The 19,454-nt window shown below is 37.1% G+C and overlaps 1 protein-coding gene, 1 long non-coding RNA gene and 2 pseudogenes across 3 annotated transcripts in view; 2 read left to right on the forward strand and 2 right to left on the reverse strand.

Moving 5' to 3' along the window:
* LOC138176573 (PDZ and LIM domain protein 4-like) overlaps nt 1-19,454 on the reverse strand; it is a 148,706-nt gene that overhangs the window by 40,904 nt on the left and 88,348 nt on the right. The gene's annotated exons all lie outside the window — the stretch shown is intronic.
* The window catches only part of LOC138176574 (uncharacterized), an 80,673-nt gene that overhangs the window by 30,608 nt on the left and 30,611 nt on the right, over nt 1-19,454 (forward strand). The gene's annotated exons all lie outside the window — the stretch shown is intronic.
* LOC138176572 (eukaryotic peptide chain release factor GTP-binding subunit ERF3A pseudogene) lies at nt 2,738-5,248 on the reverse strand (annotated as a pseudogene).
* LOC138176568 (formin-binding protein 1 pseudogene) overlaps nt 17,698-19,454 on the forward strand; it is a 2,971-nt pseudogene continuing 1,214 nt past the window's right edge.

Consider the following 19,454-nt stretch of genomic DNA (forward strand, 5'->3'; position numbering starts at 1 on the left):
TAGGAATCTTGTTTTGAACTAATTCAGTTGAACAAGGCAGGTCATTTGACTGGTTTGCTTTTTGCTAAGGTTTCTTTTTTTTTTTTGGAGGGGCAATTGGGGTTAAGTGATTTGCCCAAGGTCACACGGCTAGTAAGTGTTAAGTGTCTGAGGCCAGATTTGAACTCAGGTCCTCCTGACTCCAGGGACAGTGCTCTATTCACTGTGCCACCTAGCCACCACTTGCTAAGCTTTCTTAACCAAAATTCAAACTGTTAGCCACATTTAGCTATCAAAGAAAGATTACCCCAGCAGTCCTTTGAAGGCACCTGTAGTTTGAACTAAGGGCGAACTAAGACAGTTACCCCTCCCAATCCTCCAGTTGCTACAAAGAGAAAGCCAACCTTAGAAGATTACACTACTCCACTCATACTTAACTTCTAGCTGAACAAAAACAAGGATGTTTATCTACTTAGTCCAAAGAACTTAAACTACAGTCAAACTCCCTTTCTCCAGCTGCCAGAAAGGGTAACTTAACCTTTAAAAAGATTCTTATAATCCTATGATTATTTTATTCCTACAATTATATATGTCTTACTCTGAAGTATCTGTTACTAAATGATAAAGTTTATCAATCTATATATTCACCAAATCTATAGGCAACTTAGATTTAAGAGAATATCTTTGTTAGTTTGGCTTAGCTGTTAGGGCTAACTTTTCCTAAAGAAGGGAATTTAATCCTACAATGGAACTAACAATAAATCAAAGACATCAATACTAACTGATCTAAAGGATATTCCTTTTCACTCCACCACCTAGTCTGGCCACTGATATTTCATCCACATGGGCTCCGGGCCAGCCTGCACCCCAGTGTTACAGATCTGTCCTTCCAGTATCTCATGTTGTCTTGGCTTGGAAGAATGTCCCAACCTGACATTTTGTTGGCTTTGCCATCCAAACATCTGATGTGTTGTTATTTTAAAGTTGTTTGGTGTGGAGTCTTGGGAGAGCTCAGCTGAGTGCTTCCTCTCTGTATTACTTCCACTTTATTCTGTCCATAGTTGTTTGCATGTTTCCCATTGGACTGAGCTCCTTTAGAGAACAGACTCTTACCTTTCTTGGTATTCCCAGCACTTACTTAACAATGTGCCTGGCACATAGTAAGTGCTCAACACATGTTCACTGACTGACTATTCTGGATCAGATTCTCAGTAACAGGAAGGAACTGCCTGCTGGCATTGAAATGATGTGAGGAAGTGACCACTCAGTCTTATAGTTTGTGATAAAGGAGAGGCAATCTGGACACAGTCTGAGAAGTCAATAAATCTCATAGTTTAATGTTCCAGAAATCCAAAGACCATAACTACTGGGGGTAAGGGGACTTATTTTTTCACAGAGGATTCTAAGAACACTGAAAAGCAGTATAGCAGAAATTAGGTACAGACCAACATCTCACAACATAAACCAAGATAAGCTCCAAATGACATGAATTAGACATAAAGGAAAATATTATAAACAAATTCCAGAAATGAGAAATTACCTTTCTCATCTATAGATAAAGAGTTCAGGAAAATTGAAAAGAGAAAGGATTTCAGGAGGTAAAGTGATCATTTAAATTACACAAAATTCATGTGTTTTATAGTATTTTTTCTCCAGTTACATGTCAAGAAAATTTTTAACATTCATTTTTGTAGACATAATACAATTTATTTAAATTTCATGCATTATGGTAGCTACAGGTGTAATCATATGAAACTGAAAGACAATAATTTTGCTCTGTCCATACAATGTAGCCTTATTAATTTAAATGAATGAGAGGTTCCACAGTTACAAAGAAACAGAAATGGTTAAAAATGTTTTAAGTTTTAAATTTTTTTAATGGAAATATTCATTGATTGTTGCTTTTTTCATTTCTGAGGGATGTTACAGGGAGAGGGCTCTCTATTATTTAAATACACAATTACATAGTATCTTATATTAGGGGAAAATAACATTCTAAAAAAGTCAATTCTTGAAGAAATGGCAACACTAAGAATTAAATTAGAGGCTTCTAGTTATACTTTGAAAGGTTTCTTTCCCATTTCTCATTCACCTTAAATTGGTTTTTAAGTCATAGTTATGTTAGATTGTCAACCTTCAACCTAAAAAGAACTACAATGCTGACATATGGCTCAAAAAATTAATTTCAGTTTTAGACTCAAGAAAACTCAGCTTTCATGTTCAACTTGTTTAGATCACAAATTTAAAATGTGCTTGATTATACTTATCTCACTCCAAATATCAGCACGTACATATTCTTATGATCATAAAATTTGGTAGTTGTATTTCTCAGTTCACGTTTAGCTTTAAACAGCAAGGATTATCCAGCCTTCAAAGTTACCAATACAAAAAGTGAACTGGTATTTTTCACTGATGCAGTTTTCAAACTCAATGCAGCTTCCACAAATATTAATAGAGGCCCTTCATGCCAGATCTCACAAGTTATCTTTTTTGTGACTTCCACTGATCTGATTGGTTACTAGATTTTTACAGAAGGGTAGAATTTTATTATGTTTTACCTATAAAACCACAGAATGTTGTCATTTCCAAACAATGTGTTTAAGAAATCAAGTAAGCAAACCTAAATATTAATTTTGGCAGAAAATAAAACTGACAAAAACAGTGTCATATTTGAACAAACTTATTTTAGTTTTAGGAATACATTGACCACCAAAAAGGAACAAAACTATTTTTTTTCCTTTAAAAACAACCTTCAACATTGTTTGCAAATGCCTCATTTAAAACAGTGGGTGGGTGGTGTAGTTTAGAAAAGTCCAAGTAATAAAATGTATTCAGTTACTTGGAAAGTTAAAAAAAAAACTAATGCAACAGTTTCACATCCAGATAAATAACATCATTCAAAAGCAATTCAAATACTGAAAGGATTTCACATTGAATATCTGATTAACATGTTAGTTGTCTTTGTAACATGTGCACACAAACACACACTCTGATCTGCCTGGGGAAAAAAAAGATGTCTAAATATACTTAAGGGGAAAATTAAAAATAAAAACTCCTTTTAGATTTTCATTATTGTAGACAGTTATGTTCACATCACTTACAAAGCTATTGCCGAATCTGTCCAAGGAAGCAGAATTTGGAAGGAGAAAAAAACCTTTGGGGGAAATTCAACAACAGTGGCATAACAGAGCTCTCAATATGAGAAAGCTGACATAATGTGGACTTTTGCTGTGAAATTTGTCTTTGCAAAATATGGGGAGAAGTTTATCGATGGGCAGAAAATAAGAGAAGGCGGTGTGAAGTAGGCTTTTGCAGAATCAATTTTCCTCACAGTATTGTGCAGGGTCATCAAGAAAAATGCTTAGTCCTTCTCTGGAACCAGTTTCAGAACTTTTCCAATTGCAATGGTCTTCCCCTCATCTCTTAAGGTAAAGCGACCCATCTGAGGGAAATCTTTGAAGGTCTCAAGGCAGATGGTTCCTGCTGTCCTCAAACGGGCAATGCATACTTGATCTTGTTTGACAAAACGTGGTCGTGTCTTACTTTTTTCTCCTGATTTTTTGTCTACCAAGCAGATTAAGGCTGTTATCTCGACTTCTTCGATACAGGTATGAATGTGCAGCACCGCATTGTATCCTGGGCAGATGATGGATTTGTGCTCAATAATCACTATCTGGGCATCAAATGTGCGTCCAGAATGACAAAGATTATTAGCATCACAAAGTATGAATCCTGGAAGAATTTCTTCTTCTTCAATTCCCTTCAGTCTAATCTTGAGGTTTTCACCTGGGGCTACAGAATCAGTTTCTACATCATCAGAAAGGATTCCAAGAACTTCCACATTGTGCTTGTTTGGCATCATCACAAGCTGCTGACTTCTACAAATGGAGCCCGATTCCAGCTTTCCCAGGACCACAGTCCCCATATCCTTGTATTTATCCACAATTGGCAGCCTGATTGGTCCATCAACTGATCTGTTGAAGTTTGGCAAATTATCCAGATATGGAATAAATGGTAACCCAACATACCAAGGGCAGAAATCAGATGGCTCTTTAAGGTTTGCCCCAGTCAGTCCTGAGCAGGGCATGAAGTGTATATCCTTTTTGGGATTGAAGCCAACTTTTTTCAAAAATGGCACCAACTTTTCTCTACATTCTTCATATCTTTCGTTGCTCCAGTTTACTGTTGGGTCATCCATCTTGTTAATGAGCACCATTAAGTGTTTCACACCTGCTGTTTTTGCCAACATGGCATGTTCTCTTGTCTGTCCTCCTTTTTCAAATCCAGTTTCAAACTCTCCTTTCCGGGCAGAGATTACCAGCACAGCCAGATCAGCTTGAGAAGCACCACCAATCATGTTTGGGACAAAACTCTTGTGCCCGGGAGCGTCTAGGATGGTGAAGTGCTTCTTTTCTGTCTCAAAATAGGCACGGCCCACTTCTACAGTTTTACCTTTGTCTCGTTCTTCCTGATTTGTGTCTAAGGCCCACGACAAGTACCAAGTTTCTCTGTTTTTTTCTTTAGCTTCTCGTTCATATTTTTCAAGGGTTCTTTTGTCAACCATCCCAGTCAAATACATTATTTGTCCTCCAATAGTTGATTTACCAGCATCCACATGACCAATGAATATTATATTGACATGTTCCTTTTTAGGTGCACCTGGGGGTGCGACCACAGATTTCGGTTTTGGCAGTTCTTCTTCCTCCTCCATCATCATTTCTGGCACACTTTCCTCTGCAGGCCCCCCGTCTCCCAAAGAGCCACCCCCCGGCTCTGCTTCCCTGGGCTCTTCTTTGTGCTCCCATGATTCTTCTGGGGACATTTCTGTCTCTCCATTTTCTACCACAGGCTCTGCACCTTCCACGCTAACAGCTGAATCTGAACCTTCATACAGCACTGACTGTTTCTGCGAAGGTTCCACAGGTGCCCTGGGGCCGGCGGGGCCTCCCGCTCCGGTGCCGTTTCCCTGGGCGGCGGGGGCGCCGGCTGGGGGCGGCTGCGGCTGCGGCTGCTGAACCAGGCCCCGCAGGAAGGCCGGCACGAACTCCGCGGCGTGGACGTTGGGCACGAAGGGCCTGGCGTTGACGTTGAGCCGCCGGCTGAAGGCCGCGCTCAGGTTCTGGGCCTCCGCCGCGGCGGCCGAGGGGGCGGCGGCGGCGGCGGCGGCCGGGGGGGCGCCGCCGGAGCCCGGGATTTCCATGTCCGCCTGGTCCCAGCAGTCGGGCGCCGAGTCGCTGCTGCCGCTGCCGCTGCCGCTGCCCGGATCCATGGTGGGGGTGGGGGGCTCCGTGTGTGAGGAAAGAAGGGGGCGGGGAATGGGGAAGAGGGGGCAGAGACGGGGGGCGAGCGGGGCGCGGTGAGCGGGGGCAGAGGGGGAGAGCGAGACAAACCCCGGCGATGCCGCTCCAGCTTCCGACCCGACTCTACCCTGGCGGCGGCAAAGGCGGCGGCGGCGGCGGCGGCTCAACCCCGCCCCACTCCGCGTGTGTGCCAGTGTGTGCAGATCTGCTCCCTCCCTCCCTCCCCCACCCCCACCACCCTTTAACATTCATTTTTACAGGATTTTGAGTTCCAAATTTTTCACGCCCCCTTCTTCCCCTCCCCTCTTCTGAAAATGGTAGGCAGTTTGATATAGTTTATACACGTACTATGATTTAAAAAAAAAATCCATATTTGTCACAATTATGAAAGAAGAAACAGATCAAAAGGGGGGGGCATGAGAAAGAATAAAGCAAGTGAAAAAAATATGCTTCGATCTGCTTTCAGAGTCCATCAGTTTTTTTACCTGGGTATGGATAACATTTTTCTTCATGAGCCCTTTGTACTTGGATTATTGTGTTGCTAAGAGGAGCTGAATCATTCAGACTTGATCATCACACAATGTTGCTGACAGTGTGTACATTGTTTTCCTGTTTCTCTGTTCATTTTAATTTGCATCTGTTCGTACAAGCCTTTCTATGGTTTTCTTAAATGTGCCTGTTAATTTCTTATTGCACAATAGTATTCCATTACATTCATATACCACAGTTTGTTTAGCCATTCCCTAATTGATGTGCATCACCTGAATTTCCAATGTTTTGACACCACAAAAACGACTGGTATAAATATTTTTGCACATGTAGGTCCTTTTCCCTTTCTTATGATCTCTTTGGAATACAGACCTACTAGTGGTTTTGCTGAATCAAAGGGGATGCACGGTTTGGTTGCCCTTTGGGTATATGTGGTTCTACATTGCACTCCAGAAGGTTGTATCAGTTCACCACTCTACCAGCAGTGCATCAGTGTCCTAGTATTGCCTAGCCTCACCAACATTTATCATTTTCCTTTTTTTGTCATAATAGCCAATCTGATAGTTGTGAAGTGGGAACTCAGAATTGTTTTAATTTTCATTTCTCCAATCAAAGATGATTTAGACCACTTCTTTGTATTCCTATAAATAGATTTGATTTCTTCATCTGAAAACTGCCTGTTCATATCCTTTGCCCATTTATCAATTGGGGAATTGCTTGTATTCTTATAAATTTGACTCAGTTTTCTATATACTTGAGAAATGAGGCCTTTACTAGAGACATTTGCTGTAAAGATTGTTTCCCAGTTTTCTGCTTTTCTTCTAATCTTGTTTTATTGATTTTGATTATGCAAAACCTTTTTAACCTAATATAATCAAAATTATCTATTTTATATGTTGTAATGCTCTCTATCATGAGACCTTTCCTTCCCCATTGCCCTGACAAGTAGACTCTCGCTCTTCAAATTTTGCTTATGGTGTCAACCTTTATGTCTAAATCATGGACTCATTTTGACCTTATTTTAGTATACATGGTAAGATGTTGGGTTATACCTAGTCTGTGCGCTACTGTTTTCCAATTTCCCCAACAGTTTTTGTCAAATAGTGAGTTCTTACCCCACAAGCTGAGGTGTTTGGATTTATCAAACAGTAGGTTACTACAGTCACTGACTACAGTTTATTGTGTACCTAATCTATTCTACTGATTCATCACTATTTCTCAGCCAATACCAGATAGTTTTGATGATTACTGCTTTATTATATAGTTTGAGATTGGGTATTGCTAGGCTACCTTCCTTTGTATTTTTTTTTCATTAATTTCTTTGATATTTATGACCTTTTGTTCTTCCAGATGAATTTTGTTGTCACTTTTTTCTACTTCTATAATTTTTTTTTAGTAGTTTAGTTGGTATGGCACTGAATAAGTAAATTAGTTTAGGCAGAATTGTAATTTTTATCATATTGGCTCAGATTACCCATGAGCATCTGATATTTTTCCAGTTGTTTAAATCTGACTTTGTGTAAAAAGTGTTTTGAATTGTGTTCATGTAGTTCCTGGATTCGTTTTGGCAGGTAGACTCCTAATATAAGAGTTTATTTTGGCAGGTAGACTACTAATATAAAACAATTATATAGTGTTTACAATTCTTTAAATGGGATTTCTCCTTCTACCTCTTGTTGCTGGTCTTTATTTGTCATATAAAGAAATGCTGATGATTTTTGCGGGTTTATCTTATATCCTACAATATTGCTAAATTTGTTAATTATTTCAAATAATTTTTTTACTTGATGCTCTATGGTTCTCTAAGTTTACTCTCATATCATCTTTAAAGAGTGGTAGTTTTTTTTTCCTCATTGCCTATTCTAAATTCTTTGATTTCTTTTTCTTCTCTTATCGCAATAGCTAGCATTTCTATTACTATATTGAATAATAGTGGTGATAATGGGCATTCTTGCTTCACTCTGATTTTATTGGAAAGGCTTCTAGCTTATCCCCATTGCAGATAATGCTTGCTGATGGTGTGTGTGTGTATATATGTATATATATGTATATATATATATTGCTTATTATTTAAAGGAATGCTCCCTTTAATCCTATACTTTGTAGTGTTTTTAATAGGAATTGGTGCTGTATTTCATCAAAAACTTTCTCATCTATTGAAATAATCATATGATTTCTGTTTGTTTTGTTGTTGATATGGTCAGTTAGGCTGAAAGTTTTCCTAATATTGAATCATCCCATTCCTGGTATAAATATCACCTGGTCATTATGACCCTGTTGATATGTATATGTATGTGTATATCTCAGTATACACATAAACACACATACCAGTAATCTCCTTGTTAGTATTTTACTTAACATTTTTACATCAATACTCATTAGGAAAATTGGTCTGTAGTTTTCTTTATCTGTTCTGGCTCTTTCTGCTTTAGGTATCAATACCATATATGTGATATAAAAGGAAGTTGTGGCAGGCTTACTTCTTCACTTATTTTCCAATATTTGATAGAATTCACTTGTGAATCCATCTTGCCCTAGTGATTTTTTATTTGGGAGTTAATTGATAACTTGTTCATTTTTTTTTCTAAAATAGAGTTAAATATTCTATTTTCTTTTAATCTGGGCAATTAATATTTTTATAAATATTCATCTGTTGCACTTAGATTGTCAGAATTATCGCCACACAGTTGGGCAAGATAGCTCCTAATTGTGTCTTTCATTTTCTCTTCAATAGCCGTGAATTCACCTTTTTCCTTTTTTGATATTAGTGATTTGTTTTTTTCTCTTTTTAAAAATCAAATGCACCAATCGTTTATCTCTTTTTTTGTTTTTCTTTTTATAAAACCAGCTCTTAGTCTGATTTCTTTGTTCAATTGTTTCCTTAAATTTCAATTTTTTAAACTTTTGATTTTCAGGATTTCCAATTCCTTGTTTAATTGGGGATTTTTAGTTCATTCTTTTCCTAGCTTTTAAAAAAATTACATGACCAATTCATTAATCTATTCTTTATGTTAGTGATGTTAGTTTTTAGAAATATAAAATTTTCCCTAAACACTGGTTTGCTACATCCCATATATTTTATGTTGTCTCATTGTTATTCTCTTTGATGAAATTATTCTTTCTATGATTTGTTCTTTAATCCATTCATTCTTTAGGATTAGATTATTTAGTTTCCAACTAAATTTTAATCTTTCTTTCCATAACCCTCTATTACACATTTTTTATTGCAGCATGATCTGGAATGGATACATTTAATATCTCTATTCTACATTTGTTTTTGAGGGCTTTCTTTTTTGGCCTTAATACATGGTCAGATTTTGTTTAGGTACCAGGTACCTAAGAAAGTAGTACATAAAGATAAAGGAAATGCCTTTCTATTCCCATTCATTTTTCTCTAGAGGTCAATGATATCTAACTTTTCTAAAATTCTAACTACCTCCTTAAGTTCTTTCATGTTTATTTGGTAGTTAGAATGATCTAGTTCTGAGAAGGTAAAGTTGGAGTCTCGAACTAATATAATTTTACTGTCACTTTCCTCCTGCAACACATTTAACTCCTCCTGTAGATATAATGATGCTATACCATTTTCTGAATATATGTTTAGTATTGGTATTATTTCATTGTCTATGGTACCTTTTAAAAAGATGTAGTTTTCTTTTTTTCTCTTAACTAAATATATTTTTACTTTGTCTGAGATCAAGACTCCACCAACAGTGTGTTATTGTCCCAAATTTTCCACATCTTATCCAACATTTATCATTTTCCTTTTCTGTGATATTAGCCAATCTCATAGTTGTGGGAGTGGTACCTCAGAGTTGTTTTAATTTGTATTTCTCTAGTCAGTAGTGATTTAGAGCATTTTTGTAGGACTATAGATAACTTTGATTTGTCTGAAAACATCTTGTTTATATTCTTTGACCATTGTAATGATGAAAAAAATTTTCTGGATAATTAGTCATTTCATTAATAATTCTAGCATTTTTCTTATATTATATTACTTATTATATTATTAATATAAGAGGTTAGTGGCACTCTCAAATGCCAAGGACAATACTGGCAGCATGCACATTGCTTGCATGATCTTAGAAAAGCATTTGTTCCAGTGGCAATCAACTTAGTTTGGTTAACAATTAGTGAGAGTATGAATAGTGCATTGAGAAGTGGGACCATTCTCATGACTGACTGGGGGGTGGATTTTTAAATTGTCCAGTCTTGGGCATGCTAATCAAAGAATTTATTGATGTAAGCATAAGAGATAGAAAATTTCCCCTACATACTGCTTTGAATGCATCCTACAAATTTTGTTATGTTGTCTCATTGTTGTCCTCTTTAATAAAATTATTTATTGTTTTTATGATTTGTTTTTTGTCTTATTCTTTTTTCTACCTTGTTTTTTTACCTTTTTTGGAGGGGGGAGGGCAGGGCAATTGGGGTTAAGTGACTTGCCCAAGGTCACATGGCTAGTAAGTGTTAAGTATCTGAGTCCAGATTTGAACTCAGGTCCTCCTGACTCCAGGGCCAGTGCTCTATTCATTGTGCCACCTAGCCGCCTCTGTCTTATTCTTTAGGATTAGATTGTTTAGTTTCTAATTAACTTTAATCTATATTTTCATTGCCTTTCAAAATAATATGTTATATTGTGGTCTTAAAAAGACACATTTAATATTTCTGCTTTTCTGCATTTGGTTGTGAGGGTTTTTTACACTGTGAAACATTGTCAGTTTTGGGGAAGGTGCCACGTATAGTTGAGAAAAGGTTATACTACTTTTTCTTCCCATTCAGTTTTCTCCAGATAGCTATAATATTTAAATTCTATTTATCTTCTTAATTTCTTTCTTGTTTATTTTATGGTTAGATTTATCTTGTTTTGAGAGTTGTGGTCTCCCACTATAATAGTTTTACTCTCTGTTTTATCCTATGTATTATTTATTTTTTAACTTATTTATTGTTTATTATTTCATACTCATTTCCTTTTTCTTTAAGACTTTTAATGCTATGCAGTTTGGTACATATATGTTTAGTATTAATATTATTCATTTTCTAGGGTACAATTTAGCAAAATATTATTTCCCTTCTTATCTCTTTTAATTCAGTGTATTTTTGCTTTTGCTTTATCTCAAATCATGATTGTTATCCCTGTTTTTCCCCTCAGCTGAAGCATAGTAGCCCATTATTTTTCTTCTGCATGTCTCTCTCTTTCAAATGTGTTACTTGTAAACCACATATTGTTGCATTCTTGTTTCTAATCCATTCTGCTATCTGCTTCCATGTTTACAGTGAGTTCATCCCATTTGCACTCAGTTATTATTATTATGTATTTCCCTCCATCTTATTTTTCCTTGTTTATCCTTCTCCCTCTCTCCTTTTACCCTGTCCCTCCTCAAAAGTCTGTTTTGCTTTATACCATTAACTCCTTTAATCAGCCTTCCCTTCTATTAGCCCTCTTCCACTTCACTTATTCTGTTTCTCTGCTACTTTCCTCTAGGGTGAGATAGTTTTCAATGCTCAATTGCATGTCCTTCCCTCCTTGAGTCAATTAAGATGAGAGTAAGGTTCACGCAACATCTCCCGCCCCATCTTCCCCTCCATTCTTAGAGAACAATTCTCATACTGTTACTTTCTCCAAATTTACTATTCCATGTAATTAGGAAATTTTTACATTGCATCTTTGTCTTATTACTTTGGCTACTTCACCCTTTTAGAGGATTTCATTCCAATGTCATAATTTGACCACAAAAGCAGACGAAAATTCTAAGATTTTTCATACTTGCATCCTATTCTAGGAATTCTGAGATGTTATACTATCAACCTATTTAATAGATTTTTAACTTGCACTTCTACAACTTCTACTCACCAACCCAGATTGTAGAAATTTGCTATAAAAGAAAAAGGAGGAACATAGTTATATCAACGTCATATATAGCAATGTAGGAAAATATCCTTAGCTCTGTTTGATTCCAGTCATGAGTCATTGTAATGGGAATGTAAATTTTTAAGATCTTCCCTGCCCCTAGGCTAAAGTGCACCTGGAGCCTGGGGTGGGAGGTTTGGTTTACAGTAGCTACTTTTTGATTGACCAGTGGGTCCAGAAGGTTGTTACATTCTCTGAGCCAGGAGAAGGCTATATAAACCCTAATTTGAGGCTTTGTTTTGGGGCTCACTTTGAGAAGTGTTCTGTGATTTAATCAGATGAAACTCTGGGAAGCCATTGTTGAGAGTCCCCCGGCTTTGAAAAACCCAGATGTTGAAACCCAGATGTTGATTTGGTATGGATGTAATGGTTGGACAGTTTGGAAACTGTCTACTTGATCTGTTTCTCTATCTTGATACCGTGTTTCGCTGATAATAAGACCTATCCCGAAAATAAGCCCTCCCCTTACTGTGTAAGATTCCTCTAAAATAAGCCCTCCCCCGAAAATAAGCCCTATTGAGATTGCTACTGTAGTGAAGGTGATCCCCTGCACTACACGCTACATTACGGTACCCTCTGTATGCACCGTTCCCCCCCCCCCCGGTAAAACGCACGCCGCGCTCCAAGCTGCATCCAATCAGAGCTGCAGCTGTGAGCGCGTCATCCTGTTCTTCCCCAGTGATTTGCTTATTGAATAAAGGTACATTTTTTGTTCACATTTACCTGTTTATTAAAATTGCTGTCAATGTTCATTAAAATAATCCCTCCCCTGAAAATAAGCCCTCTGGTGTTTTTCTGTTCAAAAAAAATAATAAAACAGTGTCTTATTATCGGGGAAACATGGTAATTCTGTCTGTGTATTCTGAAGTTCGGGATGCTGACCTTTTCCCCCTGAACTAGGTAAATGATACATATTTGACTGATTAAAGTAAGCTTGTTAACCTATTTTGAGTTACTTTCCTTTATCAAAGCAGATCTAAGAACCTGTGTGAGCAGCCACCCTGGGCATGCTGGGGTGCTTGCTGCTACAGTCGTATATGCCGTGAATCATGCATTCACAAGGTATCAGAAACAAGGTTTAGGATTAACCGGATGGGGGGGAATTTTCTGTTCAGAAAGGACATAGTAGAATGGGGAGCCTGAGTCAAGGGGGTCCTACATTAGGCCATGCCAAGGTTGTCCCCAAAAGTTTTCCCAAGTGCAGATATCCTGCTTTAGCAGTTCTCAGAATGCAGCACAAGTCATTTTCTAATATTCCTTTCATGATAGGTCAGACAACCATTCCTGTAATCAAAACTCAGAACAATAGTAAATTATGATACCAAAAGTTTTTACCTCAAGTAGAAAAATTTCATTGACTGCAATTTAGGGCTTGGATATTATTGATTCCTCATATTTCCCTGTTACATTTTATTTTTCCTTTACTTATAAATTAAAATTAACCCCATTCTAGGGTCTCAAGTATACAGCAAATGCCTGATAGTTGACTCATATTGATACATTGAAATTATATCCTTAAACCACCCTATATTTTTGTAATTTTTATGTTAGCCAAAAATTTTCAGATGAAAGCTCACTGTCTATTATAGTAAACTTATTATGATTACATCTATTTTCAAACAAAATATATCCCATTAAATATATAACAATGTTTAAATATCTATTTTATCAAATTCTTTTCAAAGCTTAATCCATAATCTAACAGCATCTACATTTAAAAAAAAAGATATTTGTCTAGCAGCACTGCTGACACAATGGAATATCAAATTTCACAATTTAAGAGAATTTAGGAATACAACAACAAGAAACACAATATCCTTTACTGAAAACACTAAACAAACATATTGCCAGTTAAGGGTTGTCAATTCAGCCAAAAGTATTTCTAAATTATCCCATATTAAAAAAATTATTAATCTTATTACCTTTGGCATTTTATTCTAATTGTATCTAAAAGCAGGTATGTAATTACATTCAATTACAAAAATAATAGCAATTCAACTTTTTTATATAGTGCTTATCATATGCCAGTCACTATATTAAGCACTTCAGAATCACTGTATCACTTGATCCTCACCACAGTGAGAAGTAGATATGATTATAATTTCTTTCTTTACACATCAGGAAATTGAGGCAAACATAGATAACATAACTTTCTTAAAATCACACAGCTAATAAATTTTCTGAGACAATAGTATAACTCAAGTTTCCATGCATTTTTTCCATAATTTTTTCATCACCTTTATTTGGCAACCTGATCTGAGTTTAGAGGGGTTAACAATGTCACAGGGGAAGAACTCTCTGAACCAGGGAGTCACAGGGGTTTTCTGAGCTGCAGTAGAAGGCTCAGTACATCCTTGATTTGAGATAGGGGTCACCTGTACTACGATGGGGTGGGGTGTCAGAGGATCCCTGATCTAAACAATATTTTCTCTTTTCATGGTCAAAAAAGGTTAACAAATAGCAGCTATAAAATATAATCAGAAAGTGTGTGTGTGTGTGTGTGTGTGTGTGTATACACACACATGATATTTTCCTCTTCACTCATGGATGACCTTCAAACTGTTTTTCTTCATTACCCTAAAATAGTAGGTCTACTGAGCTTCAGAAAAATTATTTAATTTCTGTTTAGCCCTAAAATTTTACAAAATTTCTTGTTTTTCCTTAAAACTCATTCTACAAAGTAGTACCTCAAAACTCACTAAAATATTTCAGCACGTTAAGCTTCTGCTAAGTGAAAATAATTACTCTCCCAAATCCTTTATTATTAATACTAACATCCATCTGTTTAATCTACAAACTTCCAAAATCTACTAAGATGCTTAAAGCAGTATTTTTAGCCTAATTTTTTGCAGAAAGTTGAAAGTGAGAGTTACCTCTGCTTACTGGAACAACTGCCTCAATTATGAAACTTAATTTATCTTTCCAGGTCTCTAAACTCTTTCACTGTAACTATTTGGCTCTTTTCTGTCAGGCTGCACTTTCTAAAGATAGATACACAGATACTTAGATTTAATAATTTATTTTTCCCAATATCATGTAAGGCCAATTTTAGCATTCATTTTTCAAAATTTTGAGTTCCAAATCCTCTCATTCCTTTTTATTTCGTATCAGTGAGAAGGCAAATAGTTTCATATTTTCATATTAGTTATGTAGTTTTTAAAAAGATACAAAAAACAAGAAAAAAGTAAAAAGAAACATACTTTGTTCTGCATTTGGACTCCATCAGTTCATTCTCTGGAGATGGATAACATTTTTCATCATGAATCTTTCAGAATTTTCTTGAATTTTTATATAGGTGAGAATAGCTAAGTCATTTAAAGTTGATAATCATGCATTATTTCTGTTAATGTGAACAATGTTCTCCTGGTTGTGTGCACTTCACTTTGCATCAGTTCACAAAAGGGCTTTCTGAGAACATTCTACTTGTCATTTTGTAGTGGACAATAGTATTCCATCACCATCATAAACCCCAACTTATTCACCCAGTTAATGGGCAAGCCCTCAATTTCCAGTTCTTTACCACCACAAAAAGAGCTGCTATAAATATTTTATAGCACATATATAGAACATATTTTTGCTTTTTAAAAAATCTCTTTGGAATACAGACCTAGTAGGAGTGTTTCTTGGTCAAAGGATATGCATAATTTTATATCCGTTGTGTGTAGTTCCAATTTATTCTCCAGAATTGTTGAATCACTTCACAACTCCACCAACAGTGCATGTATCTCAATTTTCCCACAATCCCCTTCAAAATTAATCTCATTCCTTTTCCATCATATTTGTCAATCTGATAAGTATAGGGTATTACTTTAGAGTAGTTTTAATTTGCATTTCTCTAATTGATAGTTATTTGGAGCATTTTTTCATGAATATTGATAACTTTGCTTACTTCATCTGTAAAGTACCCTTCATATCCTTTGAGCATTTACCAATTGGAGAATGGCTCTTATTTTTATAAATTTGACTCAGTTCTCTATATATTTGAGAAATGAATATTTTATCAAAGAAACTTTCTTTTTATGCTTCTCTTGAGTCTTGTATTTGAAAGTCCAGTTTTCTGTTCAGCTCTGGTCTTTTCTTTAGGAATGCTAAAGATGCTGTCTCCTATTTCACTGAATATCCATTCTCCCCCACCCCCACCCCCCAGAAAGTTTATGCTCAGTTTTTTTGGGTAGTTGATTTTTTTTTGTTGTTATCCTCCCTCCTTTGCCCTCCAAAATAGCATATTCTAAGCCCTTTGATCCTTTAATGGAGAAGCTGGTAAATCTTGAGATATCCTGACTGTGGCCCCACCATATTTGTATCATGGCTTTCAGGTTGTCCCATAATTCTTGAACTCTCTGTCTTTGGTCTATTTTCAAGGTCAGATATTTTTCCAATAAGATATTTCATCTTTTCCTCTGCTTTTCCATTCTTTTGATTTTGATTTCACTGTTGTTTTTTTAATGACTCATGGAGTCATTAGCTTCCACTTACTCAATTTTAATTTTAAGGTATTATTATTTAAATTGAGCTTTTGTTCCTTTTTTTTTGCATTTTGCCACCTCTACTTTTTCATTTTTATTTTTAAATAGTATTTTATTTTTTTTCAAATTACGTGCAAAGACAAATTTTCACATTCACTTTTATAGGATTTTGAGTTCAAAATATTTTTTCCTCTCCTTCTTCCCTTTCACCTCCCCAAGAAGACAGACAGTCTGATATAGGTTATATATGTGCAATCAAGTAAAACCTATTTGCACACTAAGCATGCTGTGAAAGTAGAAGCTGAACAAAAAAGGAAAAACATAAAAATAAAGTAAAAATAGTAAATACTTTCATCTGCATTCAGACTCCATCAATTCTTTCTTTGGAGTTGCATAACATGTTCTACTGTAAGTTTTTTGGAATTGTCTCATATCATAGCAGTTTTCCTTTTTAAGGAGTTGTGTAACCAATTCTGCTTTCTAAGAAATTGTTTTCTTGAGTGGATTCTTGTCTTTCTCTTACCATTTGGTCTCCTTTGTTTTTGAAGGTATGATTTTCTTCAGTAATTTTTTGTGCTTCCTTTACCAAGCTGTAGACTGTTTTTCCCCCTGGATTTCTTGCATCACTGTCAGTTTTTCTCCCAATTTTTGCTCAACCTCTCTGATATTTAAATTTTTTTTCTGAGTTCTTTCTGGAATTCTTTTGGGGCTTGAGACCAATCAACATTTGTCTTGGAAGTTTTGGATGTAGCAATTTTGAACTTTTTGCCTTCTTGTGTGATTGTGTTTTGATCTTCCCTGTCACTATAGTAAGTTTCTATGGTCAGGTTCTCTTTGATGTTTACTCATTTCCCCAGTCTATTTTTAAACTTTTAACTTTACCTTAAATTTGGGCTCTGTTCTTTAGGGTGGAGAGGACACTGTCCAAAGTGAGGGGGCTTTGTACAGCAGTTTTCAGAGCTAGTTCTGAGGGTCCATAAATTTTTCGTTCTTCCAAGACTGTACGGCCTGTGTTCACTACTCTACTGCCCTGTGCTCTCGTCTGTGAGTGACCACAACTTTTCTACCCTTGTCCAGAGAGCAGGGTCCCAACTCCCTGTGTCCACAAGCTCTGGTGTGCTAGTGCTCTTTTTTTTACCATCAGAATATGACCCGGGGCTGCGACCCTGATTCACCTATGGGCAGTGCACTAACTGCATTTTCCAATGGTATTTTTTTCAATGGAAATTTTTCAAGGTAAGAGAATCTACAAATAACACTAAACAAGACACTAAATAAATTTTTTTCTGAAAAACAGACAAAACAATAAAAAAATGAGATATAGAGAGGACACCCCTTTTAAGAGAAAATGGGGATTTTGCTGTGGAGCTGCCAGAGCGGAGGAGGTGGAGGCAAGGGCTGGGAGATGGAGCCAGTAGCAGGCGTCAACAGAGGAGGCTGCGGGCTGGGCTGGGTTGGGGAGGCTCGGTTGGAAGACAACGAACGGAGCTTCGGGCTTCTGGGATCGCCCATCCTGGAGATGCGGAGCTAGAGCTGAGGGAGAGCGGGAGAAGAGGGGAAGGGGATGGCAGTGGCCTTGGACTGGGGACTGAGCACTGGAGCTGGACACAGACCCCCCCCCTCCCCACCACCAGTACCATGAGCTGGGGCACCGAGCTGTGGGATCACTTTGACAACTTAGAAAAACATACACAGGGGGGGAATTGATATTCTAGAGAAATACATCAAGTTTGTCAAGGAACAAGAGATTGAAATCAGCTATGCAAAACAACTTAGGAATCTTTCAAAGAAATATCAACCCAAAAGGAATTCAAAGGAAGACGGAGAATACAAGTATACATCATGTAAAGCTTTCATTTCCACTTTGAATGAAGTGGATGGTTATTCAGGGCAACATCAAGTTATTTCAGAGAATATGACCTCACAGATTACTGTGGAGTTAACTCCATATGTGCAGGAACTAAAGCAGGAAAGGAAATCCCATTTCCATGATGGTCGGAAAGCTAAACAGCACATTGAAACTTGCTGAAAACAGCTTGAATCAAGAAAAAGACAATTTGAGAGAGATTGCAAAGAAGCTGACAGAGTGCAACAGTATTTTGAAAAAAGGAATGGTGACATTAATGTTACAAAAGCAGATGTTGAAAAGGCAAGGCAACAAACTCAATTATGTCATCAAATGGCAGAGGATAGCAAATAATAATTTGCTCATCCACTCTTCAGAAGTTTAACCATGAAGAGTGGAAGGTAAGATCAAGATGGCAGAGTAGAAGCAGGACCTCCAAGCAGCTCTGGCTTTCACTTTCCCCAATCAATGTAAAAAGGGGACTCTGAACAAACTTTGGAGCTGCAGAACCCACAAAATGACACAGAGAAGCTAACCTCTGTACTGTAACACCAAGGAAAGGCAATTTCCCAAGGTTCAGAATACCAGCATAGGTGCTCTCCATTTTATTCAGTGACAAACCAAGAACAGAGAAGGTCAAAATATGACATAATTCAAAATACAGCATTTACTAAGTGTGATTGAATAATCTCTAAGTACTACTCCACCCCAGGACCTTCCAATCATACAATCAATTACAAAGTCCCTGTTCTAAATACTACTCCACCCCTAGGCTGTACCTTCATTTAGTCCACCACAAAGCCCCTCTTCTCAAATGGAGATTAGTTTCCAAACATAAGTAAAGAACATTCACTTGTTCAACCATAGAACACAAAAAGGTCAAAAGTTCCCCACCCCTGGATCACAATTGAATCTACCCCAGAGTTACATCAAGTTTAAGCACAGCACTTAATACCCAAATGGAGGTCTTTTCTTCATCTTGACAGGAGGCAAGTTCTCAGCCATCTTAGTTCCTGGGGAGACAAGGCTTAGCAAGGCCACAAGATACATTGCCAGTCCCTTCATTAATTCATCCTCTGTCTGTAGAACAGTTCTAGAACCCCTGAAAACATTAGCAAAACCCTCTCCCAGGATTTCTGTAAACATACAACAAGAAAATCCTTCTTCAGGGCCTCTGAACCAACAGAAAGGTTCCCAGACCCCTGCAACAACAGCACTGTCCTTCACCAGTGGACAGTATTCACTCTCTGTCTGCAGGACAGTCTCAGGGCTTCTTAACCAAAAGCCAGGTTCCAGGACTTCTTCAACAACAGGACTGTCTTTCACCAGTGGACAAATCTGGCAAAACAACATCAAAACAGACAGACATAGTACCAGCAAAACAGCCATGTCTCCTCAGTCCTTGGCAGCTCAGGAGGCAGGTCTCAAAAGTCCAGGGCGATTCAAAGTGTCCCCCAGCAATC

Source organism: Petaurus breviceps, unplaced genomic scaffold, assembly GCF_028583685.1.
Source record: "Petaurus breviceps papuanus isolate PSGF00001 unplaced genomic scaffold, PetGlider_PUasm1.0 89984, whole genome shotgun sequence".
Taxonomy (NCBI): domain Eukaryota; kingdom Metazoa; phylum Chordata; class Mammalia; order Diprotodontia; family Petauridae; genus Petaurus; species Petaurus breviceps.